Source organism: Dromiciops gliroides, chromosome 6 (assembly GCF_019393635.1).
Source record: "Dromiciops gliroides isolate mDroGli1 chromosome 6, mDroGli1.pri, whole genome shotgun sequence".
Lineage (NCBI taxonomy): Eukaryota > Metazoa > Chordata > Mammalia > Microbiotheria > Microbiotheriidae > Dromiciops > Dromiciops gliroides.
In genome coordinates, this window is record NC_057866.1 from 153,524,846 (window position 1) to 153,552,571 (window position 27,726).

Below are 27,726 nucleotides of genomic sequence, written 5' to 3' on the forward strand. Positions count from 1 at the left end.
AAGGAGGAGAAGGAGAAGGAGAAGGAGGAGGAGGAGGAGGAGGAGGAGGAGGAGGAGGAGGAGGAGGAGGAGAAGGAGAAGGAGAAGAAGAAGAAGAAGAAGAAGAAGAAGAAGAAGAAGATGACGACAACGACGACCTGAATTTGAATCTTTTTTCCAATAATTATTAGCTATATGACCTGGAACAAATTACTTAACCTCTCCTGAACCTCAGTTTCTCCATTTGTAAAATAGGGATAATAAAAGGTATTATTCTAAAGACCAAAAGATTATTTGAGGGGAAGCTAGGTGGCGCTGCAGTGGATAAAGCACTGGCCCTGGATTCAGGAGGACCTGAGTTCAAATCCAGCCTCAGACATTTGACACTTACTAGCCATGTGACCCTGGGCAAGTCACTTAAGCCCAACTGCCTCATCAAAAAAGAGAGAGAGAGAGAGAGAGAGAGAGAGAGAGAGAGAGAGAGACAGACAGACAGACAGACTATTTTAAGTCTGAGATAATGTGTATAAAGCACTTTGAAAAAACTAAAAGACTCATATTAATAATCATAATTATTATTCATAGACAAAGGTACAGATGTCTTTAGAACTTAAAATTTCATAACTATTCCTTAAGTGCCTCCTGTGTGCCTCTCTGGGGAGGAGATAAAAAGTTTAGAGGACTAAACTCTAGATGAAGTTTTGTCATGGAGCTCACAGTCTCATAGAAGAATAAGGAACAGGCAAACCATGGCAGAATACAGCATAATCACTGTATTAGTTCATTGTGAAACAAAAGATGGAAACTCAACTCATTGGGATGATTTAGTGACCTTCCTACACAATGCCCTCCAGATTACTACCATACTTCTCTTTTCTCTCTCTCTCTTTTTTAAAGTGACAAATTGTCTTTTTTTTATATCTCCTCCTAAAGTTTCCTTTCCTCATTTTTATATGGAAAAGAGACCAGAGATGCAAGTTAACTGTATTTTTCAAATACGGGCACCCATTTTCTGATTTCCCTGAATTTATTTGTCTATTGCGCTTGCTCCTTGCTTCCTCTTTGTTTGAAGAGATGTAAAAGGAAAACATTTCAGGCAAATGAAAAATATTTCCTGTCTCTTGCCACATGCTACCTATTTTCTCCTATACATTAGATACTGGGAGTTTAATTTATGCATTTGTTCCTTGTTTTATTGGAATTTTGTTGTTTTCATTTTGGCAAAGCAAAAGCTCACTAATTTAGACTAATTGATGGCAGGAAAGGAGGGTCAGCATATAGCAGTGGAAAGAATGAATTCAGAAGAGGGTTGAGGAAAAGTAATAGAAAATTATCTTCTGACTCAGAAGATTTCAAACTCCTTACAGCCAAGTAAACATCTCCCAAGGAGGAAGATAAGAAAAGAGCCTTTGTAGACTTGAAAAAAATGACCCAAACCACAACTACCCTACAGAATTGCACACCAAAGCTGGAAAGAAGAGACTTCTTTTTATCATGTTGACATCAGTTTGCTTAAATCCTGCGTAATCCTATATGACCATAGCTGGACAGACACACAGAAGCTTCTCTCACTGAGACAGCGCCTGCTAAACATACACTGCCTGACTTTACAGTGGTAAACGTTGAGGGGTGCTGGCCCTGGTTGGGCTCACTGCCAATTCTGAGTGGTTAACCCTGTCATATATCCTTTTCGTGTTCACAGTCTGGGCGCCTCTTGCCTGCTAAATATTTATCTAATCCAATTTGGCCAATCAAACTTCAGGTCTGATAAATGATTATACTAACAGGCAGCTCTGAACCCAGAGGCCCTAGTACTTCCTGAGGTCAGCCTTTGGCTTTTGTTCAAAACAAGAGACCACTGCAAGGGGGAGGGGGGAGGAGAGCATAAGGAGAGAGAAATAGGAGGTGAAAGAAGGAAGGAAAAGAGGGAAATGTGTGTGTGTGTGTGTGTGTGTGTGTGTGTGTGTGTGTGTGAGAGAGAGAGAGAGAGAGAGAGAGAGAGAGAGAGAGAGAGGAGAGAATGAGAGAGAGAGAGAGAGAGGAGAGAATGAGAGAGAGAGAGAGAGAGAGAGAGAGAGAGAGAGAAAGAGAGAGAGAGAGAGAGAGAGAGAGAGAGAGAGAGAGAGAGAGAGAGAGAGAGAGAGAGAGAGAGAGAGAGAGAGAGAGAGAGGGGTTTACTTCTTTCTACCCAGTTGAAATCCTGACTAACAAATTAGCAAATTGACTGCAGACTACTAGCAGTGATGCCATTCTCTCTTCTACTGGGAGCAGATGCCCCTCTATCTTCCTCTGCCTACCCAGAATTCTCTCAAAGAAAAGATGGGGAGGACCCTAGGAGCTCAGTTAGACATGTTTCATTCTCTTCTTCCCACCCACCAGGCAACTATATATGTGTCCAGCCTTAGGTGACAGGCATGTACTGATAATATGCTATAAGGGTAGAAAAGAAACCAGACTGAATTGTTAAGACCCACTTGTCCCTCCTAAATAACAATGAAACATGGAGAGCTATGAATGCTTATGGTTCGGGACCTCTTTGTCATCATCTTACTTTTTTTTTAAACATACATGCAGTGCCGGATTCTTTTTCTGCAGAAGAAAATGGGCCCTCAGGCATGTAGTGATTTTGTGCTTGTTGAATCTTGTGCTTGGTTTGTATCCACAAAGCTGAGTTGTCTTAGCATTACCTGTTGGTATCTAGAGAAAAGAAGCTTCCATTCAAATGCTTTCTGAGCCAAGCAAGCATTTCCATGTTTTGTCGATTAATTAATGGCCTGGCCAATGGATGAAGTGCCAATATTTGTTAGATAAGAGGGTATTAATCACACTTTTTACTAATCCCCTCTCTCTGCTCCCCAACTCATCTCCCCTTCTTCTGCTTCCCTAACATAGCAGTTGGAGGCCTTTTAACAGATGCAGTCACATGATAACCATAAAGACACTTGCAATTTTTTTTCCTGGTCCAGTTTTCTATTAATCCTTACAAGTTTATTAGTTCTGACTCATAACAATCCATCACCTCTAAGTACAATAAATGATGCTTGGAAATTAATACTCACATTTTGGCGGAGGAGGTTTTACATATTAAATTATCTTTAAAGTTATAAATAAATAACATCCATGAAGTCAATCTAAGCAATAAACATATATTCAGCAAGCTTAATATTCAGGAAGCTTAATATTCAGCAAACTCAACCTACTGCAGCAATCTCTTGCTAATGGCCCCAGCACTGGTGCCCTCCTCCCAGTCCCAATAAACAGCATAAATCCATCCCATCAAATCCTGTGGCCCTTTTCTTAAGACAAATAGAATTTCTCTTACCCTTATTCTGAACCCTAAGGAATAAAAAAAGGTTTACTGACCCTGGATGCATCATTCACAAACTTCTATATTTGTCATCGACCACTCCCCCTGCCCCCGGTACTCAAAGCAAATGTTACTTATTATGATACTTTTAAAAAGCAGCTCACTTAAAATAAATCTGATTAAAATCGGTCCCTTTTTGGCACAACTCATGGACCAGGGCTAATTGAAGCCTCACCCTCTGGAAGGCAGAAAATTGGTATTCCATAGACAAGTAAATTTATTTTTACTATATTATCAAAGGTTAAGGACTGAGGAGGGCCTAGTTTCCACCAGGTGTCAAACAACTGTGTTATATTATCATCTATCATTAAATCAGAAAACATCTGCCCAATTAAAACACACACACACACACACACACACACACACACACACACACACACACGGAAGCATTAAAAAAAGAAACCTTTAAATCTTGCTACTGTTTTGCCAAATGAAAAGTGCTATTTCTTGCTTACTGTATTTTAGGTGATTTTAAATAGATATTGCTCAGAGATAAGGTCTCGGTAGAAAGACGGTGTACCAGTACTGAATGGATGTGAATTATCTTCTTCATCAGTAAGAACACCTAAGGAGGTATAAGTAACTCTTTGACTCTACTACAGTTAATATTTATTTATTTTGCTACAGTTAATGTTATAGCAACAAAATGGTACGTGGTGTCTTGTTCTTTCTTCCCCAAATCATTCTTAGCTTTTATTGACACAACCATAAAATACTCCTATGGCATCAATTCTGTGATTCCAGGGTTCTACTATCATCCCTAGATTTCACCCTTCCCTCATTACCACTCCTCTATATTTTTATAGTTTCCTTCTGTTAGAATATAAGCTCCCTGAGGGAAGAAACTGTCTCTCTCTCTTTTATATTTGTATCTCTAGCACTTAGCACAATGTCTGGCACAGAGTGTTAATGCATGCTTTTTATTCATTCATTCATTCACTCACTCATTTATTCATTCTAGATTTTTAAAATCCCTTCCAATTCCACAATTCTATGACACTTGAGGGTTACTGCCAAATCACTGTTCACTCCAATGATGTCACAGGATAACATCCCAATTGAGACAACAGTTCTATTTGACATCGTCTGAGGCAAAAGCCCTCTATGAAATCTTAGCCTTTTCTCAAGCCTGTCATTTTTTCATGTTTCTTTTCTTTTTCTACTTTTCTCCATATAGGCTAGGTCCATAAATTATATACTACCTTTCCCACCTTCACTCAACTACCCCAGGCTTCAGAATCTCAAAACCCAGACAGAGAAAGATACACCATCGTCAACTTTATGTCCCTACTGGATTCTAAGGCTGGATAGAGAAATACTGATTTAGTGGTTGTGTGCTAGAGAATAGCAGTTCTTTGATGCACATACATATATAGCATGGAATTGGGTTTCTCTCTCTCTCTCTCTCTCTCTCTCTCTCTCTCTCTCTCCAACCCCAGCCTGAGTCTTCTTTCTTTCCACATGAATGTATATTCATTCACAGGCTAAGTGTAGCAATGTGAGACTAGGAGAGTAAAAAACACATGTAATGATTTATCCTGATTCATTAATAACAAACATTTTATAATCCCCAAGAATAACTAATGAAACATAGTTTCTTCTTCTTGGCAGAGGAGTGGCAGACTACAGGGGCAGAATGTTGTATGCATTTTTCAGAAATGAGCATTGTAGTGGTTATTTTTTCATAAATGGGTTTCCAGTGAGTCTTTGTAAACAGCATTACCTTTTCTATTTCATCAGAATCCCATTCTTTTTTGTTCTTCAAGACAATGAGGGTTAAGTGATTTGCCCAGAGTCACACAGCTAGTTAAATGTCAAAAGTATCTGAGGCCACATTTGAACTCAGGTCCTCCTGAATCCAGGACCGGTGCTTTATCTACTGCACCATCTAGATGCCGGGATTATTTTTGAATGTATTGTTTCATAATGTTAAAAAAAAGATGGTTCTATTGGGGGTGAGGATGGGATAGTGTATGCAGAAATCACTGCAATATATAAACAGAAGGCATTAAAAAATTTAACCTCGCCCCAAACCCCGAATATTTGAAATTATCCCTTGTCTCTGAGCAAGCTTTAAATTTGGTAGATGGAGGTTCTAAATGTTTGGGTTCAGTAAAACAGAATCTTAATGCTAGATGGGACTTCAGGAAAACACCTAGTCTAGTCCCCTCAGGATACTGCCTGTTTCACAGGGTTATTACTATGAGAAAAAAGTTTGTGTTAGCATTATGAGGACAATGGTTATTTTTAGGATGATGAAACTGAGACAAAAAAAGGGGAAAGCTAAAATTAAACTGGATAGAGACTTGGACCGAAAATCAAGTCCAGCTTTGCCCATGACATTACATGAAAAAAACTGGGAATCTAACTATTGTCTTAGATAAATGGAAGCAGGACTTTTGGTGCATATCTGACACATGTATTCAATTCAATTGGAAAACAATTTATTAAGCATTTTCTATGTTGTATTAGGCACTGGGCTTACGAAGATGAAAAAATGACATAGATTACCCTCTAAGAGTTTAAAATTTTCCAAGGAGATATTACATATAAAGGAACAGAATCATAGATTTGAGCTGGAAATAGCTTTTAAGGGCAGTTGGCCCAATGCCATCATTTTACAGATGAGCACGCTGAGTCTCAAGAAGTTGAAAAGACTTGCCTCACGTGGAACAGATAGTGTGCATCCAAACCAGAATTCAAACATGGGTCCTGTGACCCCCAATCCAAGTGCTCTTCCTACTATACCACAATGCAAGATAGACTATGAAAAGAACCCCCCCCCTCCACCCACACACCCACACACACACACACCCACACACACACACACACACACACACACACACGCACACACACACACACACACACACACACTTAGCTCTCTACTTAAAGGCAGCCTTCCTCTCCTTCTATATCCTCTAGGATCAAGATGAATTACTCCATTGATCTGAATGTTGCTGGGTTTTTTTGCATGGTTTTCTTCTACTGAGCTCAGTGTTGTTCTCCTGGTTCTAGCTGAATATTTTCCAGATCCACCCACCCCAAGCTGTAACTAGGGTAAGGCAAGTGGAACTATGCCAGAAAATGGAATTTAGATAGTGCTGAAAATCTGTCTTCCATCTAGGAGGTAACTAACTACCAGGTAATAAATTTTTTTTTGAAACTACATCTTAAGATTACATTGGTGGAGGGAATATCCACACTAACACATCTCCCATAAAATATGAAATGCATTTGATAATCAGAGATACTATGTATGGCTTTGTGTATTCAATTTATACGTGTGGCTAAACAGACTAGAATCAATCTACCATTGCCTTTTGTATTGTCTAACTCCATCTACGATCCTTTCTCTTCCTTTTCTGGGCTGCACATTGACTTTAGTCAAAAAAGGATCATCCTTGTCTCCTGACCTCGGCCAAGTGACAACCTCCCAGAGTGTCAGTTTCCTCTTCTGGAAGATGAAGGATTTGGACTAAGAGGATATCTAAAGGTCTCTTCCAGCTCTAAAAGTCTATGAGAATATGATCACTACCTGCCAAATTGGTTTGTTGGCTACTGTTGATGCCTAAACATACCAGTTGCCATGCATTATTTGAATCTATGCTTCAGCACATCTTTAATCGTTTGATTCTTTTTTTGCCCCCTCCTTACCCACCCCAGCCCCTACCTCTGGTTGGTCCATCTAACTCAGCACACACAACCTTTATATATGCATTCTGGAGACATTCTCTGAATTCATCCCGCCCCACAGAAGCTCACAGCACCATGACTTTCTTACATTGTTTGCCGACGGGCTCAGTTCTTAGGAATTCATTGCTAAAGATCCTGTCTTATCATTTATGTTAGAGATGGCTCATGGGTGAAAATGATGAAATTGCTGGATATATCTATGAGGATCAGTATAACTAAAAGTAAAAAATTCAGTTTATATATGCCACCGTGCAGTTGACATCTACAGCCTAGGCTAGAATTTTATGTTACCCTAGGACATGCTCAGACCCCTTTATCTTTCCCATTCTCATTGCCAAATGCTAGTTGTTTTAATTAAAAACAAAAGCATCAATATTGTTTTTAAGAACAACTTTGAGCAAAAAAGTCATTTTGACAATTACAAATATCCAAATTAATTACAAAGGACCTATGAAAGAAGATGCTATCTACACCCAGAGAAAGAACTGATAAGTAAAAATATGTATAGAATGAATTTACATATATGTACCTATTTTGTATCTAAATGATAAGCCATCTCGGGGTGGGGGAAGGGGAAAAAAGAAATTTACAAGATAACTTTATCATATATTTCAAAGGAATAACAAATTCTACGTAACAGATTTGCAGCTTCATGTGCAATCATATTTTTATGATATTATGTTTTGGAAATGCTCGTTTTATTTTACAAATTGAAAATTAAATAAAAACTTAAGAATTCAAATCTATATTTATTTATGCAATTAATCTGTAAACATTCATTAGGTGCTTACTATGTGCCTGGCACTGTGTGAAGCTATTCAACATTTACCAGTGTAAAGTCTCAAGTTTCCTATTGCAGAATTTGGCAATATAATTCAGCTCTACATAATCAATTAAAATCCTTTTAAAAATTATAGTTTCATAGTGCAAACTGGTATATGATATACACGATCTTCAGATATGTCAGTGTCCAGGGTTCTATTCTGATTTGATTGAATTTGGTAAGCTTTCATTATGTACCTACTGTGTTCTAGGCACTGTGATAAGTACAAGGCATATTAAGGTAAAAATTAATATGTCCCTGCACTCTAGAATCTTGCATTCTACTGGGGGAAGACTGTATGTTGAAAAATAAGTGTATATACAGTAAACACAAAAAAATGTCAGGAGGGAGCATTAACTGGAGAGATTAGCAAAGGCATCCTATAGGAGGGAATGCCTGAGTTGGGCTTAGAATGAAGTTAGAAGGAGAGAGAGCATTTTACACGAGGGACACCTGGTACAAAGAGAACAGAGGTGAGAGGCTGGATGTCATAAATAAGAAAAGGAAAGTAGGATAGTTGAAATGTGGGATGTCGGAGGAAGAATAAGGTGAGATCAGTCAGGAAAGACAGGTTGAAGCCAAATTGTGAAAGGCTTCAAATGTCAGATGGAGAGGTTTGTATTTTATCCCCAATCTACAGGTAGATGCTTTTTTTGGAAAGTGACTGGGATGGTCAGATTTGTATCAAATTCTGGGAGGGGGAGAGGAAGGACAATCAAGAAGGATGAGGACTAAGAAAAGGCTCTTGGAATTAACATCTAAGAGATCATTGATTATTTTGGATCAAGCAGTTTTAGTTGAATGGTGAGGTGAGCCAGACTTCATGGGGCTGAGAAGTGAATGGAAGCTAAAGAAGTAGAAGCAACAAGTGTAGACAGGAATTTGGCACAGAAAATGGAAGAGATATAAAGGACATTAATTTGAAGGGATGGCAGGTCAAGGAAAGTTTTTTTCCCCCCTTTTAAAGGATGTGGAAAATCTGAATGTTTTAGGCAACAGGGGAGAAGCCAGAGAATAGAGAGAAATTGACAATTAGGGGGAAAAAAGGAGGAGATGATAAAAGATCAAGTTTTTCTTTTTAAGTTGACAATTTTAATGTGTGATGATCTTGTATGGACTTTTAAAACACAAGTCATCAGCATAAAAAAGCTTGTTCCTTCCCAGGTTGGTAGTAATTTCAAAGGACCAGAACATAATCTAACAAAGGAATTGGCAACCTCTCCAAAGTAGTGTGTCAAGCTGCTAATCCCTGTTCTAAGCATATTTTGGGGAAGGGGAATGGTGGTAGTAACCAGATGTTGATTCTGGTGAGCAGAAACAGAAGGTTACCATGTGTCAACCCTGATAAGTGGTGGAGCATGGCAGAGGCAGCCAACCCATATGCCACTGATCTTCTGACCACATGCTATGAACACATGGGCTGCCAACCCCTGTTCTAACATTAATCTGACATCAATTTCCATGTTTTCTCCAATATGGCTGCATACAATGAAATGAATAAAACTAGATAAACTATACAGTGGTACTGGTGATAGAATCAGCCATTGGAGGAGAAGATGGAAGCTTATGAGAAGATGAAGAAGACTATGTTCTACCTACTAGAGAAACTGGATGACATAGATCAGTCAGAATGGACCCTTTAATTTATGTCACAACCAGCAGTACTATGAAGGAAAAACTGTGACATATTTATGAAATCCCTTGGAAAGACTGGCCGAGAGCTTTAAGAATCTTCTGAGTGCTCTTTCTTGATGTCCTTTTCTGGCTTACCATCATGCCTCCAATTGTGAATATTCCCCAATGTTTCATCCTAGGCCTCCTTATCTCTCTCTCCACCCCCCCCCTCTCTCTTCCTCCCTCCCTCCCTCTTTCCTCAGATCTCAAGGGTTTCACTATTATTTCTAAATACATGACTTGGGGGCAGTGGACAAGGCACCGGCCCTGGATTCAGGAGGACCTGAGTTCAAATCCGGTCTCAGACACTTGACATTTACTAGCTGTGTGACCCTTGGCAAGTCACTTAACCCTCATTGCCTGGCAAAAACAAAAACAAACAACAAAAAAGGATGACTCATGAGCTTCAGTCTTACGTTACCAGGTGTGTACAGGACATTTTGAATTGGAAGTCATGGGACATCTCAAACGCAATATGTCCAAAATTGAATTCATTGTCTATCCCTCCAAACCCAACCATCTTCCAAACTTTCTTATTTCTCTCAAATACATTACCATCCTTCTAATAACTGGTGTTGATAATCTCTATATTACACTTAATTTCTCATTCTCCCTCACCCCCAGTGATCCAATTAGTTGCCATATCTTGTTGTTTCTATCTCTACAATGTCTTACATTCAACTTCTTTCCACTTACACAGCTATCACCCAAGTTCAGACCCTTGCTGAGATCACTGGAACTGTCTCCTATTTGGTCTCCCTGCCTCCAGTCTTTCATTCCTCCAATCTATCATTTTAACACACATCTCAAGCACCATCTTCTGGGTGAAGTCTTTCTTGATCCCCTGAACCTCTAGTGCCATCTCTCCCAAAATTACTTTTTATTTAACTTCTTTGTATTAATTTATATGTGTCCTTGTCTCATCCATTAGAATTTGGCCTCCTTGTGAGTCAGGATTGTTTTCATTCTTTATACTTGGATCCTGAATGCTTAGCATAGTGCCTGGTAAATATTTGGATCCTGAGAGACGCTGATAAAGTTCTTCCCAAGGTGGCCCCTTCCTACCTTTCTAGCCTTATATATTATTCTCCTACATGCACTTTAAGGTCCAGTCATTATGGCATAATTGCTGTTTCTTACACATAGCACTTCATCTCCGTGTCTTTGCATTGGCAATCTTCCATGCCTGAAATATAGTCCTTCCTGACTTCAACCTCTTGGAATCTCTGGTTTCCTTCAAGATTCAGCTCAAGCACCATCTTCTGGATGAAGCCCTTCCTGATTCCCTTCAACTGCTAGTGATCTCTCCTCCCAAAATTACTTTGTATTCACTTTATATATTTTCCCTATGTCTCCTCTATCAGAATATAAGCTCCCTGAAGGCAGGGACTGTCTCCCTATTGGTTTTGTATCCCCAGTGTGCTAAGGCACAGTGTCTGGCACAGCCAGTGATTTAATAAATACTTGTTGTTTAAATGACTGATTGATAAATAATTAAACCACTCATGATATCACAAATGAGTGATCCTGATGAATACTGAATGGAAGGTTTGATTTTTTGTTTCCAGGGCTCCTTTCCTATCTACTGTACATGTGTGTGGTGGTGGTGGTAGTAGTGGACACTAGGTGATTCTTTGAGTCCTGCAGAAATATTCTATCAAGGACATCAGAGAGCCACCTGCTCAAATTCTTAGAGTGAGTTTTATTTAAATGATTATTTGTCCACTGGAATGTTTGATTTAAAACAGTTGTCAGGAAGGCTCAGTTTAATATGATATTCCCCCCAATAAACTGTAGAAGAGAGGTAATATAGTATAATAGATAGAGTGCTGGTCTTTGATGCAGGATGATTTGTATTTAAATCCCTCTGACACACACAGGCTGTGTGAAGCAAGACACTTTACTTCTCAGTATCCCAGACAACTCCCTAAGATTTTAAGTTACAGAACAGATGTTGATTTCCATTGGTATAGGGAGTTTCTTTATCTGGTAATTCCCTATACCACTAAAACACTGGTCTAAAATGGGGGAAAAAAGAAAAGCAGAAACATGTAAGAACTTCATAGAATTTCAAAGGCAAATCTTCATTCTCAGAAACTAATGCAAGTTTCATTTTTATAAAAGATATATCCCTTTGAAGAATCTATGATCTTCTCCACCAACGATGACTAAGTAACTAAGTCATAGGGAATCATCAGACATACGCAGAGGCTAGTTGATTTGCACAGGGCCACAAGGATGGTAAGTACCAGCAATGGGATTTCAAGATACCCAGTACAGGACTCTAACCACTATGAAATACTGCTTCTCATACTCTACAATTAATAATGCATTCTACATAAAGTTTTTCCTGATTCCTATCAGCTACTAGTGCCCTCTCTTGCCAAATTATCTTATATTCATTATATATAAACACATATGTTTATATATGTATAACAATTTTTAATTTCTTTTTCAGATTGCTGCTTACATGAGAAAACTGAAAGATGATTTGACTATTTTATCAAACAAAGTTGGTGTTTCATCACCCCATGGAAGTAAACCTAGATTTTCCAAATCCATGCCCACAAAGCACAAGCTCTAACAGATTCTACAAAGCTAGACTGTGTCTCCTTTCTGATGATCAGCCTAAGTAATATGGAGAATCTTTTACCCATTACTTAGCCATAGGATGATAAATGGCCTTTCCTCCTGTGTAGCCAAGCTGTCTTGTGCCAGCTTCTGCAGCCATCATGGTAGAGTGATTGAAAAAGGTGACTGTGGGGGGAAGGATCCTAAAGATTACAGGGTTCTTAAATTGCTTCCAAATATTTATTTAGCTATTAGTACTCTTAATGTATTATCTTTGTCCAATGACCAGTGAGTTAGTACACTACAGAGGAATTGAGCCACAACGATATTGACATTTTTACAACAAATGATACCAGAAGACAAAGATGTTCTAGTTAAGTGGAAAAACAGGTCGCAGATTGTCCTTGAGGAGGCAAATAAAAGAGGTGGAATTATCCTGTGCTGAAAGGCAAGAAGGATTTTTCCATCAGACGTGTCATCATTGTACCTTACAGGGAAAAAGCCAAGAGACCACCATGAAAGCTGATTATACCACAACATTGAACCCTAGAAGATGAAATAGTAAAAAGTATGGTGACAAAAAAATTTGGTGCATTCTTTCAAACCAAGGTAGCAGAGACAGCACCATAAGATTTAGTAACATCCATTTGAAAGCAAGTATCATTTGTATGCTTCATGGCATCTATTAAATATTAAATATATAAAAGGAACACTTCTATGGCATAAAGCATCTTCATATAAAGAGGTAGTCAAGGATAACATGGAATAGGAAGACATGGCAAAGCTTTGATTGACCCTAGTGGAAGGAATACCCATATTATTGGGATAATGAAGTTATGGAAATATCCAAGTAAATGCAATAGGTACATGTGAAGTCACATGAAGGAGAACCATTTTTGATTCAACATATTAACCATGGATACATGGAGCATTGTTGCCATTCTAATAACCAACAGTAAGTTTAATGTGCTTGAATACTGGAAGGATACTATCAGTGTGAGCATTCCCTCCACTGATTCTGATTGCCACCCCTTTCTCTGACTTAACAGGTCATCTTGGGGAGTTGTGGTTGGCCTTTCATTATCCTGTGTCCAACATGGTGCTGATAAATAACACTTTTATGGATACCTACAATTTTTATATAAAAGCTTTTATTTTCTGGATATTTTTCTTCAATAACACATCCCTACAATTATTTGACTCTCAAAGTGAAAATAAACCTTAAAAAGCTTTTTAGGTCTTTTAGTTATAAATATGAAAGAAAGATGTGGTTAAGCAATAATTAAACTAGACTTTTGGTCAGGTCAAAATGAGGAACCTAAAATGCTATGTTATTATGATGAATCTACCTTTCCAATTATATATGAATTTTAAGAGTAAATCTTTTTCTTGTACACCAAAGGTTGCACTCAGTTACTGTTAGAAATGGTATTTTGAGGATGTTCTTTTTAAATTAGCCTGGAACATTTACTACCTAAACTATTCTTTTGATCGTTAGCCTTATGTTATCTTGTATTGTTATGTTACCTTGTATTCTTAAGTATCTTTGTGCATCCGAATCTGATACTCTAACTGGACTATTCTTTAAGGACAAGATTCATTTTGTTTTCCCATCACTTAAAGTAATGGCTTCTACACTTAGTGTTTGATAAGTATTTCTTGATGAAGATTAAGATTATTATGGCATAGATAATCTATATAGGGGGATCACCTGCCTATTTGGCTTGTTGGTCCAACTATATTTTCCTGAATTGTTTGGAGTCACTTCAAATGGTACCAGGGAAACGGACAGGAAATAATGAGAAGGGGGAAAGGATAGAGGACAGTTTTCTTGGGGTGGGGGGCAGAGTAGTCCTTGAAGATTGGGGGTCATGATTCCATTGACTGCACTAATGGTATAGAAACTGAATTATGGAGACAGCTGGAAGCAACATAGCATTTTTTGGCATCTGACAGCTGTTCCACTGCCATGGGGAGGTGGAAGGCAGCTGAACACTAAACAGTGCCATGAAAAGCATTCCTGATCTTCCTTTTAACACCCCTTTCCCCTCAGCTGCTACATGGCCACACAGAAAATGAGGCCACAGTCCACATTCTGGGGATACAGCCCTTCTCTCTGCAGAGAGATACTTGTATTCCCTACAAGGATGCCTTGGGAGCTGGGCTAAGGAATTGAGATGTCTCTTGAAGTAGGATTTCTGGGAGAGTCACCATTTTGGTGCTATAGCCTCATGTTTTCTAGCATGCTAGAGATGCTAGCACTGAAAGTCATTTTGGGGATGTTATAGCAGGAAGTCTTGCTTCAGGTTATGGGCTGGCCTAAATGGCCTCTCAGCCATCTTCCAGCTCTATGATTTTACAATTCTACGAGTGACTGACTAAAAGAAACAGAATAAGGAAGAATTAGGGATGGAGAGCTCCAGGGTAGAGACAAGAGCAACAGGATGGGAAAAATAGACACAGACGCAGGCATACATGCAACACCTTCCTTATGAAAAAGGGAGAAAAAGGGAAAAAAAGTTATGGAATAAGCAGACAAGCAATAAACATGGATTGTAGAAGTAGAGGAAAATATGAAACAATTTAAAGGTGAGACTAGCTAGCCTTATCCAGGCAACTTAACCTGGGAGAAAACTAAGGGGAAATGATTGAAGGGTTTCCAGTATCCAGAGTTACTCTAGTCTAGATGGCCTGGGTGTGAAAAAATTAGAAGTGTTAAAGCCGGGCTTCCTTAAGTTGTTTAAATTCCTCTTCTTGTAGTAACATGGAATGGGAGGACGTGGCAAAGCTATGATCGACGTTAATGGAAGGAATACCCATATTACTGGGATAATGAAGTTATGGAAATATCAAAGTAAATGTAATAGGTACATATGAAGTCACGTGGAAGAGAACCATGGATACACGGTTAATGTTCTAAGTGACCATTTTAGCAGGTATCATGATGATGATGATGATGGGACCTAAAGCCCAATATGAACATGGGGTAGGAAGCAGTTCCAAGGTGAAAGTCTTCTTAATTTCCTTGGAAGGGACCAGAGATGAACATAAGAATATTATATTGAAAATGCTTTTGGGGGCAGCTAGGTGGCGCAGTGGATAAAGCACTGGCCCTGGATTCAGGAGGACCTGAGTTCAAATCTGACCTCAGACACTTGACACTTACTAGCTGTGTGACCCTGGGCAAGTCACTTAACCCTCATTACCCCACAAAAAACAAACAAACAAACAAATAACAACAACAACAACAACAACAAGAAAAGAAAATGCTTTTGGAATAGTTTTGCAAATTATTCTTCTGGGTAGAATTTAAACTCCTTGAGGGCAAAGACTGCTTTGCTTATCATCACAAAGTACATCACATAGTAAATTATAAATTAATATTTTTAAGCATTCATTGATTCATAGCTTATAGTTATATAGTGTGTTATATTATAAAGCAAACTCTTCACATACAATATATCACTTGAGCCTAGAAACAGAGTAAAGTCTAAGTATTATTATACTCATTAAGAATTAAAATGTGATTGCCAGATAATATTGATGTTTTAATTGGTTTTAACTTAAACGATATAGAGGGCTAGGATTTGTTTCCCCACAATAAAAATTTTCATTTTAACAGTAAAATTGGGGATTAAAAATGAGCAAATGTCTGTCTTTCTTTTTTAGTCTACATAAATAGGAAGAAGAAGGTAAGGACTAAGTTTATTATGTAGCATTTATAAAATCACCCAGACTGCTCTCAAACAAGAGGTTTCCTGGCTTAATCTCTGGCCCCCTCCAAGAGGTATGGGGATTCTCCTCTTAAGAGTGTAACACTTTGGTGCTGCTATCTAGCTTCAATACACTTCCATACTGTTTCTCTTTTTATTTTTAACAAAAGAAAATATTTTTGGATTTAATATTTTATGATGTAATAATTCTTTTAAAAATAATTCTTTTTAAAATCTTCCTCACTTTATCTCTTGTACCATTTACAACCAAACACATAGTGATTCATTTAAAGCCCCTCTACATTTAATCAATTAAGCAACTGAATTGGGAGAGGAAAAAACATTGGGTCAGGGGCTTCTGAAATGGAGCAGTTTAAATTGTAGCCATGCTAAGGCAAACTCCACATCAGCCTGCTTTAAAGCATCTCTGCCCCTGCACCTCATCCTTCCCGACTGGTGACATTCTATTTTAGCACCAGGTTTCCCCTAGACAGAAATCATTAGTTTCCTCATAAGTTAGATGGCAGTATTTTCATATGTATGTGCACACATGTGTGTATATGTCTATACACACATGTCAATATGTACACATGTATGTTTAACTGGAAAATATTTTCAACCTCTGTGGCTGTTTTAGGGAAGCTTATAAAACACTTCTTTAGAGAGCAGGATTTGTATTTCTTTCCCCCAATTCAATTTACCACCAAAAATTCCAATCCATTGACTCATTTACTGAGCGCCTACTGAATGTTAAGTTACCTCCATCCAGGACCCTCATCCCTAAACAACAAGTTTTCTTAATGATAGCTAATAAGAGTACAAGTGACTTCACTAAATTACCCTGAACTGATAATAAAACAGGTAAAACCTATGATTTTTTTAAAAAAGGCAACCTGATATCCTTAAAGTCTAGAATGATATTTTTTACTCAGGACATGTGCAATTTTTCACAGTTGGTATATAGTACTTATCTCTTGAATAGAGTATTATATATATGTGTAATGAATTTGATGCATTAGTAGTAACTATGTGTTGTTCTTACTGTTATGTATGCAGGCACACACAGGAATAGATATTTGTGTGCAGATATGCAGTATGTAAGAAGTTACTGTCCAAATCACTTCTAATTCTGGATAGAATTAAAAATAACTTCAGGGGTTTTTATGTTGAAGATTAACTTTCACTGAAAATGAAACTGGTTAAGAAGTATAACTGATGTAGTCAGTGGAAGATCAGCTGGGCACATACATATATACATATATACATATGGACATCTATTTATCTGTCTATCTGAAACAGTCTAATAGATTGTAAGCTATCTGAGAACAGGAATTATTTCCTTTTTGGTTTGTATCTACTAGTGACTAAGACAGTGCTAGACATTTAATGTTGTAATTGTAATTGAATCTGAACCTAGATGTCTAGTTCTAAATGGTCTGTTTGATAGTACTGGTTTTTTATAATTATGAGTATCAAGGTACACCAAATGTATTTCAACTTTTGTTAGTCCTTCAGAAGCAAAACAAATTTGCAGACCAACTTCACTAGCCTGAGTGAGATGCCCCCCACCCACAAAAAATGTCCTCCACAAAAGCAAAGTTTGCAGCACACTATAATTAAGCTCACATCCTGATGGTGGGAGAACAAAATTTCATTCTAAATATAGAAGAAGACTCTCCACACCCCTGATTGTTTTTGGTGGGGGTTTTTTTGGTGGGTTGTTTTAAGTGAGGTTTATAGAAGTAGTCATTGATATGTCAATGTCCTCTTTAGCATGAAAAAAATTATTTGCAAGGGGAGAAAATACCTTATACATACACTGAAAGTGATTTACTGCTTTCATGTTAATTTTTAACCTGAAGGAACACTTTGTTTTGCTCTAAATCACTTGCTTTCTGCCTTAATTTTAATCCATGATGCCTTCTTTCCCAGCTGTGAACAGCTGCTTCAAATGATATTTCACTTTTTGGTGGAAAGGCAGTTAAGTGGCTGTTTGCTAAATGGACTTGGATCACTCCATGGCTCGATGAATAACCCATTATTTCATAGAAGGCCTGCCTCAGAGTTCTTCTCCAGGGATTAAACACGTTCATTAGGGAGTGTCCCTTAGGCACAACTCAACTAACAGAAATCTACTGCAAATTCTTCCAGATATAACCCTTAACAAACCTGCTTACTTATGATGCAGCTTTGAAGTGGTACAGTGGATAAAGCACCAGGCCTGAAATCAGGAAGACCTGAATTCAAATCTTGTCTCAGATTCAGTTTCCTCATGTATATAATGAACTGTAGAAAAAAAATGGCAAACCATTCCACTTTTTTTTTTTTTGCCAAGAAAACCCCAAATGGGATCACAAAGAGGCAGACAACTAAAGTCACTCAACAACAACAATAACAACAAGAAGTGGATAGTGAAGGAAGACCTGCATCACACACTTCCTAGCTGTGTGACCTTGGGCAAGTCACTTAACCTTTCTTTGCCTCAGTTTCCTCAACTGCAAAATGAGGGAAAATAATAGCACCTACCTCTCAGGGTTACTGTGAGGATCAAGTGAGACCACATTTGCAAAGCACTTAGCTAGTGGTTTGGCACATAGTAGGTACCATGTAAATGTTAGTTAAGAATATTATTATTATTCTAACCTAACAGTCTAACATTCTAGAGTAGTGTTCATCCTGAGCATTCAGGATTAGCAGCCTAGCATCCCAGTCCCTACTTCATTTTGCACCTTGATGGTCATGTCAAAAGTCAGATGTGGGAGCCAGTTCACAACTGCCTCGCAAACAATTAGAAAAATAAAATGTGCATAATTCGTGCTTCATATTATGGCATCATATGATATTTGATACTTCCATGATTTTAATTGGGGGGACCATAAGTAATTTTATCTTTTAAAAAAAGATGAACCTGAGATTTCATCAGTATAGGGAATCTCATCCATGTAAACTCCTTCCACCAAAGGATATCAGCTATTCTGGTACAACTTTCAGTCTTAGTGAGTTACCTGGGGCACTTAAGAGATTTTCCCAAGATCACTTAGTAGCATGTATCAGAGATAGGATTTGAAACAAGGTCTTCCAGGCTCCATCGCCAACTTTTTTTTTTTAGTTTTCAACATTTGTTTTTATAAGATTTCTAGTTTCAAATTTTTCTCCCTCCCTCCCCTCCTTCCCCCCTCCCCAAGACAGCAAGTAATCTGATATAAGTTATATATGTTATAACATTAAACACATTTCTGCATTAGTCATGTTATAAGAGAAGAATCAGAGCAAAAAGGAAAAACCTCAAAAAAGAAAAACAACAGCACCAAAAACAAGAGAAATAGTATGGCTCAATCTGCATCCATATTCCACAGTTCTTTTTTTTTCTTTTTGGATTTGGAGAGCATTTTCCATCATGAGTCCTTTGGAGCTATCTTGGACCATGGTATTGCTGAGAAGAATCAAGTCTATCACAGTTGATCAACACATAATGTTGATGATACTGTGTACAATGTTCTCCTGGTTCTGCTCATCTCACTCATCATCAATTCATGCAAGTCCTTCCAGGTTTCTCTGAAATCTGCCTGCTCACTGTTTCTTACAGCACAATAGAATTCCATTACATTCATATACCACAACTTGTTCAGCCATTCCCCAACTGATGGGCAGCCCTTCAATTCCCAATCCTTGCAAGGCCAACTTTCTATACACTATATATACCACAGTGAATCCCCTAAGTAATTTCATGTTGGTTCAAATGTAGGCCATATGATCCCCTCTCCCCCAAATCTGGCTCAAATAAAGCCTGAATACAGCCTATAATTGGTCTCATTATAAGTGAGTAACTATAATTTTTTTCCCTTTCAAAGAGACCTCATTTAGGAGAGAAGTCATCTCTATTCAGACCAATATGGTGCCTATTTATTAATACAATAAATATATTTTCCCATAAACCTACACTAAAGTATAACTCTGATGACTTCTTTTGGCATGGTGGGCATTGTAGCAATTCTTAAGGTCTGAGCAAACTGATCACAAACTCTAGCATGTCAGACGAAGTGTGAAGGCTTCAAGTCCCTTTAAGCCTGGGCTGTATGTTGTTAATTTTAAGGAAATTTATCAAAGAAGGTTGGCTCCTAATGATGAATTATTTTGGCCATAAGAATTCTCAAAGACTGAGCTAGTCACAACACAGGGTATCTGCTCTGGTGGAGGCTGTACCCATACGAATGAAATTCCAGACTTTTTAAAGCATTCACATTTCCCCCCCCCCAAGTCCAATAGATGAGTGAAGGCCTTCTGTCCTTCCAGACTAAAAATATGGTAGAACTCCACAGTAAACAGATGAGCCCCCCTGGTAGGTAAAGTCAAACACCATCATTTCATTAAGGTGCCTTGAGACTAAGTGATGAAAATAGACATTTTCCAACAATAATAAGGATAAATCATAGAATCTCATGATTGTGAGATTATAGGGTCATTGGAGTACTGGACTCAGGAACACCTGGGCTGAAAAACTTGACATACTGCCTGCCTCTTGACCCTTAATAGCTTTGCAAGCATGTCATGGACCTTTCTCATTTCAGTTTCCTTAGCTATAAAATGAGGACAGCCATACCTACAGTATTGATCTCACAGGGTTGTTTTAAGGACCTGCCGTTGTAATCTAGAAAGTGCTTTGCAAACTTCAAAGGCACTTTCTAAACATTTATGTCTTATTGTTATTAGAAAATTCTGGGCGCAGCTAGGTGGAACAGTGGATAAAGCACTGGCCCTTGATTCAGGAGGACCTGAGTTCAAATCTGGCCTCAGACACTTGACACTTACTAGCTGTGTGACCCTGGGCAAGTCACTTAACCCTCATTGCCCTGACCAAAAAAGAAAGAAAGAAAAAGAAAATTCTGATAATGGCTAACATGTATGTACTGTAAGATTAATAAAGCTGTGGAAATGCTACAGAATATGGAGCAAGAAAGGATGTTATAATCCATCTTCTCCAATTTTACAGATGAAGAAACCAAGTTCAGAAAGGGAAGTATTATATCCAAGGTCATACAGGCAGTCAGTGACATCGCTGGGATTCAAACACAAATCTAACTCTAAACCCACCATTTCCAGGCCTTTAACTAAAATACAAATTGCCCACTCAAGCCACTGGACCATAGTCCAGTCATATCTACTCTTCCATTTTTCAGGGCAGTTAGTATGAACACCCTGGAGATGCTCTGAAACACTGTTCATTCTGGTATGGAAAAGTACTTCAACTTCATGTGGGTCTATTCTGGCTATCCTCCTTTAAGGACATTTTAAATGTTTTACTTACAGATGACCTAGAAAATAGCATTGTAGCAAGTCTCCCATGTAACTCAGAGATTATTTTCTTTAGATACCTCAGTTCTCTTTCCTAACTTTCTCCCAATTCTGACCACATGGTAAAATTGTGTTGAATTGATACCTGCTTTAAATCAGAAGACCTACATTCAAATGTTCTGTCACTTAATACCTGTATTATTTTGGGCAAGCTACAATCTCCCCGGCCCTTAGTTTTCTTATTTGTAAAATGAGGTTAGAGGAGATGATCTCGGAGGTTCCTTTTAGTTCCAGGTCTATGATCATTTTAGAGGTGAGTAAATGGGGTACAAGATATTACTATTATTGCTGTTGCTTCTACTACTACCGAATAAAAATTATATAGGGCTCTAAAGTTTACAAATTGCTTTACATGTATTATCTCATAATCATTGAGAGCTTGGATTTCTTTTTTCTTTTTCTTTTTTGGGGGGAGGCAGGGCAATGAGGGTTAAGTGACTTGCCCAAGGTCACACAGTTAGTAAGTGTAAAGTATCTTAAGCTGGACTTGAACTCAGGTCCTCCTGAATCCAAGGCTGGTGCTTTATCCACTGCACCACCTACCTGCCCCCACATGTATTATCTCATTCAATCTTCTTCCTATAAAATAGGTATCATGATTATTCCCATTTTACAGTTGCAGAAACTAAAGCATGGAAATGTTAGAAGACTTGTTCATGTTTGGCTAAATAAATATCCAAGCCAGGATTAGAACCTAAGTCTTTCTAATTCCAGCACCACATCCACCGTATGTAAAAGTTGAACATTTTCCTTAGGCCACATAATAAATTATTGTAAGAGTCAGGATTTGAATCCAGATCCCTTCACTTCTCCTCTGGAACTCTACACTCCTAAACCATGCTGATATAGGATATTATCTGTTGCACACTCCAGAAATAACATTTCTACTGTCCATACAACAAAACAGAGGTGAAGTTCTTTGGTCCCACATTATTGAGGAAAGCAGGAAGAGTCATGGAGATCGCTGGGCCTATATATAATTTTCATTCTATGATGGCTTCTAATATTTGGAAAATCAATAGAAATATGAATTAATTTCCCAGAAGGCTATCGGCTCAATTTATATAAAGCAGGTCACAATACAACAAAGTAGACTGAGATTATAAATGTCATGCTATCTTCAATTTAACTAGATTGCAAACTCTTTAAGTGAAGAGATCATGTCTTCTCCTTTGGATTCTCTCTCACCCTCCACCTCCCTAGCACTTAACCAAGTGCCTTCCACATCTTAGATGCTCAACAAATATTTGTTCATTCATCTTCTATGTTCAGTGCAGGTTGTATCAGTTTTCCTACAAAAGGACAAAGGTAGCTACTAGCTGTGTAATAGAAAGAGAGTTGAATCTTTTTCAGACTTAGGTAACACACACTCACACACACTCATGCAATCAAATTAGAGTAGATCTTTTGGCATGTGTGATGACAGCCCTGGCTGGGACCCCTGCTGCCACATTTAGCTCATTACCTGATTTCACTATTCTTCCAGTGATGTTATAAGGCTGTGAATCATGGAACAACCACAGTCTGTGAAGAATTAAATTTGTGGGTCACTCAAAGGGCAATGGAGAAATGCATGGTGGTCATAAACAGGCGGTAGCAAATTACTAACAAAGAACTATATCCCAGAAGCAGCATAAAAAATATTACCTAAGAGATATATGACCAGAAAAGGAGGTTAGTCTACTCAATTAGAGAGAGTGACAGATAACAGATGGACTCGGTCCATGAATTCCATTGCTACACAAAGAGACCTAGACGAAGGCCCCCCCCCCACCCCAGCATGATGGGTGGGACCCATGTGGGGAATTTATGAGAACCAATGGACAAGAAGAGTTGTACAAGATGAGAAGGTGTGGATGGGTTATCAACTGCCCCATTGGAAGGAGAAGTTATGTCAATGAGATCCCTAATCATTAAGAGTACTAAGCTACCTTAGTATCTGATATAGACCATAGGGAGGGCTAATGTTTGACTGCTCCTTACCAGGTGGGATGTCCGAACTTGGTCCTGAATTCTTGGTTCCATCATTGTTCCTAAACCCTGTAGGTCAGCAGCCCATCTCAGATCCCAACAGCTGACAACCCTTCCCCCAATTAAGTTGGCCGAGACCAACTTGGGATTTCAGCAGGGCTCTATATAGAGAGGGAGGAAGTTAATTAATAAATTAAAGAAGGAAAAAGAAGATCAAAGGGTTAACCAAATATCAGGCCAGGGTCTCATTGGAGAACTCTTAAGCTTTCTAAGTCTACCATCATCTTTCTCTAGAACCTATCAAATAGGCTGGTCTAATGCACCATGGCAACAGCCATAGATCGATCAAGATTCTGGGCTCTGGTTTGGCATGATTTCTGCCCTCCCAGGTCCCCAATCAACATGTGCCACTATGTGTCAAGGCACTCACTGTACATAGGTCTTGGTTCTGTTCAGCTTAGGGTTCCCTGGCTGAGCTCAGTGACAATAACAACAACAACAAAACTAGCTTGCATTTCTCTGGGTTTAATGACATGGCAATAAATAATGCCACAATCCCTGCCAATTGAGAATGGCCACTGTCACTAGCCTGGCCTTGGCATTTCAACTAAAACCCTCATGAACTACAGCAAGGGCTTGTCATGAAAGTCATGGCAAGGGCAAAAACTATATCTGCCTATAGGTTAAGGAGGGAAGGAGTTATGGCATCAAAGAAATGTATGAATGAAGAATAAGATGGGCTGATTCTGCTGAGAATAAAAGATTGTCAAAGCAAGGATAACTCTCAGCGTGTTCAGTTGATCCTCTGCTGAATTTATATGAGGTCATGGATAAGAGGATATGCAAACATGGATGAGCTGCTATCTGTATTACTGGAGGGAATGTATGTCACAGTTGCATGTCTAAGTTGCTACAATTACATGATCCAATACACATGTAGATTAGCATAACAAAAAATGGCACTGAACCAGGACACTTAGGTTTAAATCTTGGCTCTGCTACTTGTTACTTATGTGACCTTAGGTAAGTCTCTTTTTCTATCTGGGCCTCAGTTTACTTCTGTGTCTCTGCAATCAATAAACTGGTAGGTTTGGAGTAGGAAAATCTCTATGGTTCCTTAAAGAACACTAGACTTGAGCAAACCCCCAAACTCAGGTTTAAACCTTAACTTCAATACTTAGTCTTGGTCATTGGGCCTTAGTTCCTTCATCTACAAAATGAGGAGGTTGGACTAGAGGAATCTAATCTGATGATCTATGATCCTAGAACACAAACCAATGTTGTCCCACCATCATCACCAAAGCTCACAGAGACATCTTTTCTCAATGCCTCTGAATGGCCACGCACTAACAGAGCCTGCTCACAGCACTGAGACCTGCCTGCAGCAGGTGTCCATCCCTACTGTTACAAAGATCAGTGAAGCCCTTCACAGGGGAGTTTGCCAATATTTGTTAAGTACTTGCTTTTGTTTGAAACGCTGCGCTAAGAACTGGAGATACAAAAAAGGGCAGGGACACAGTCTCTATCCTCGAAGAGATTACATTTTAATGGGGAAGACAACATGCAAGCAACTGTATATCTACAGAGCAAATGGGAGGTGATCTCAAAGAGAAGGCACTGGGTTGGGAGTTGGGGTGGGGAGGGAGGCAGCAGGAAGGACCTCTTACAGAATTTGGGATTTATTTGTACTTGGTCTTGAAGGAAGCCAGGGGCTTTGGGAGCTGTACCAAAATACATCAAAGGATCCATGCTAAAATGGCTTTGCTCTATTCCATGAATCCCCAGGCTTTTGGTGAGCAACCAAGGCTAGAGGATGGCACAGTTGGCCTCTCTTTTTTGAGGCGATCAGGGTTAAGTGACTTGCTCTGAGGGCAGATTTGAACTCAGATCCTCCTGACTCCAGGGCCAGTGCTCCATGCACTGCACCATCTAGCTGACTTCTCTTCCCCATGAGGATTAACAGGGAACACTCCTTTGTCCTCTACATAGTTCACAAGTTCAGTCTCACATAGTTCACAGCTGGGGGTTATGGTTGCTCCAACCTGTCTGCTGCCATTGGAAAAGTTTCCATCTCTGTTCCTCCTCCAGCTGGAAAGTTTAAAATTTCTCTTCCATCCCAGTTTGCACTGAATCCCTCTCTAAGGAAGGACACAAGAGCAACACACAGCTCCTCAAGAAGAAACCATAGGGGGCTCAACCTCCCCCTCTCTTTGCCTCTTCCCCACCCAGCCCCAACCCACAAAGCTCTGTACTTTGCAAGAAGCCTGCACCGGGAGTGAAGACTATGTCACACCAAGAAAATCCACCATTTACCCCAAGCTGTTTTCCTTGTGGTTTCTTCAGTAGCAGGCACACATGCCTTTGGTGTTTACCGTCAGCAATTTCCAATGTGCTGACACAATGAAAAGTGACCACAAAGCCTATGCAACGCAGGGAGGGTGAGCAAGAAGGGGGAAAGCAGGGGATGCTGAGGCTTGAAACCTGGGCTGCTTTCCTCTCCTGCCCCATGAGGGAGGCAGGGATTTGATGAGTGTGAGTTGGAACAGCCTCACCTTTCTCTTGCTTTTTTCTTTGCCATCACAGCTCTGTCCCCGATGTTTCTATTTTGGTGGCTGACGCATGCAGAGCTGTGGAGGAGGGACCCATTCCCACTACAAATGTTATGTCTCTCTCCCTGCTGTTGGCTCATATGGAGAGGAGAGAGGGGAGGCAGAGGAGGGGAGGGGGTCATGCTGCTGCTTTCTCCCACTAGCTTTAGGAACCTCTTCCTTCCACACTGTTTCATTTGACAAAAAATTCTGTCAGCTGCTCGTATGTCTCTGCCCCTCCCCAACATTCCCTCCACCTCTCAGAAGCAGAGCAAAGTTTCCTAAATAGAAAGAATGCCAAAAAATGGTTGGGTTGAAGGTTTAGATAAAGAGAAATCACACCCAACTGAGGCTTGAAAACTCCATTCTGGTCATATCAAGGGAATGGTGGGCAGGATGGTGAGTGCAGTGGCCACAGAACCATACAGGGATGAGTAGAATGAGCTGGGGAAGCTGGGCTCTGTCGAATTTCTTCTTCTTCTTCTCTTTCTTCTTCTCCTTCTTCTCCTTCTTCTTCTCCTCCTCCTCCTCCTCCTTCTTCTTTTTTAGTGAGGCAATTGGGGTTAAGTGACTTGCCCAGGGTCACACAGCTAGTAAGTGTTAAGTGTCTGAGGCCGGATTTGAACTCAGGTACTCCTGACTCCAGGGCCGGTGCTCTATCCACTGCGCCATCTAGCTGCCCCTGAATTTCTTCTTAAGAAATAGGAGAAACACATGGTCCAGTGAAGAGTAAAATTCAACATAGAAACACAGTCAAGGAAGTAGATGGCTCAGTGAAAATAGATGAATTTCCAGCCCAACCCCAAAAAGTTCACTTCCAGACTAGGACTGGTTGAGTAAATCTCCTATGTATCAAAGAAGTCTCTAGAACAATAGTATCAAACTCAAATAGAATCATGGCCACTAATCTGTATACATAATGAGCCTTTGGGTTGCATATTGATTTAGTTTTAAAATGTCATATTATCCATATTTTATTGTATTTTTATTTATTTTGTTAAATATTTCCCAATTACATTTTAATCTGGTTCCAGCTGCAGTGAGAGGTATTGTGGGTCAAAGCCTATGCAGATGTTTGACATCTCTTCTCTAGAAGATTAGCCTGACCCTAAGATGACCACAACCGACAGGGAGTCAGGAAACCAAGTCTCAGCTCTGCTACTTAATAAATCTATGTAGTCTGGCAAATCACTTAGCTGCCCTGAGCCTCCCATTGCTTATCCGGAAGACTGAGGTGAGGAATTGGAATCCAATTATCTATCAGGTTCCTTCTAGCTCTAACCCTGATTCCGTGAATCAGTCATGAGACAAGGCATGATCTGGGCTCCATGTAATCCAAAGCTTGCGTCCATTGTAAATCAGACCCTACCTTGGACCCAGAACTCCAGTATCTTTGCCAAGAAAAACTCGAATGGGGTCACAAAGAGTCAGACATGATTGAAAGGACTAAAGAACATCATGTATATATGCATTACACACACACACACACACACACACACACACACCCCTATACAAACACATACAAGAATTCCTTGACATTTCCCTAGTAAATAACTTTAGGCTTTAAAAAGAGGAAGATGTAAAGGTTCTGTGAATAATATGAATTTTAGAGTGGATGGAATCCTTCAGCTTTCTCTCATGCATCTCCTGTCTACTCCTGGGAACAGACCTTAGATTTTATTGCTTTGAGGCCATGGAAGGATTGAGAAACAACCCATCAATCATAATCTGGTATGGCTATCACCTTTGAAATATTTTTTATGGTAACTATACAGATGTCTGGAGAGTGGTCATATCTGCCTTGGCAAAAATGCATCTCACCTCAGCTCATTTCTATGAAAAGAAATGGAACTGTCTTGCCCTAGTATATTCCAAAGTGTGTTCAATTCTTGACAATAAGGCTTAAAATAAGCCTTCTTTTAATTGGGCTATTTCATGTCAGAAACAAGTCAGTGGTCCAGGTGATCTATCAGGTGAGTTCCCGGCCTGATTATG

The 27,726-nt window shown here is 39.2% G+C and overlaps 1 protein-coding gene across 3 annotated transcripts in view; it reads right to left on the reverse strand.

Moving 5' to 3' along the window:
* The window catches only part of MAML3 (mastermind like transcriptional coactivator 3), a 550,166-nt gene that overhangs the window by 270,840 nt on the left and 251,600 nt on the right, over nucleotides 1–27,726 (reverse strand). The window contains exon 1 of one of the 3 annotated variants that reach the window (XM_043972802.1): nucleotides 6,233–6,315. The exons of the other annotated variants lie outside the window; for them this stretch is intronic. The gene's annotated coding sequence lies outside the window, so the exon portion shown is untranslated. Of the gene's footprint in view, nucleotides 1–6,232; nucleotides 6,316–27,726 lie in introns of those variants that run through there. 3 annotated transcript variants of the gene reach the window in all.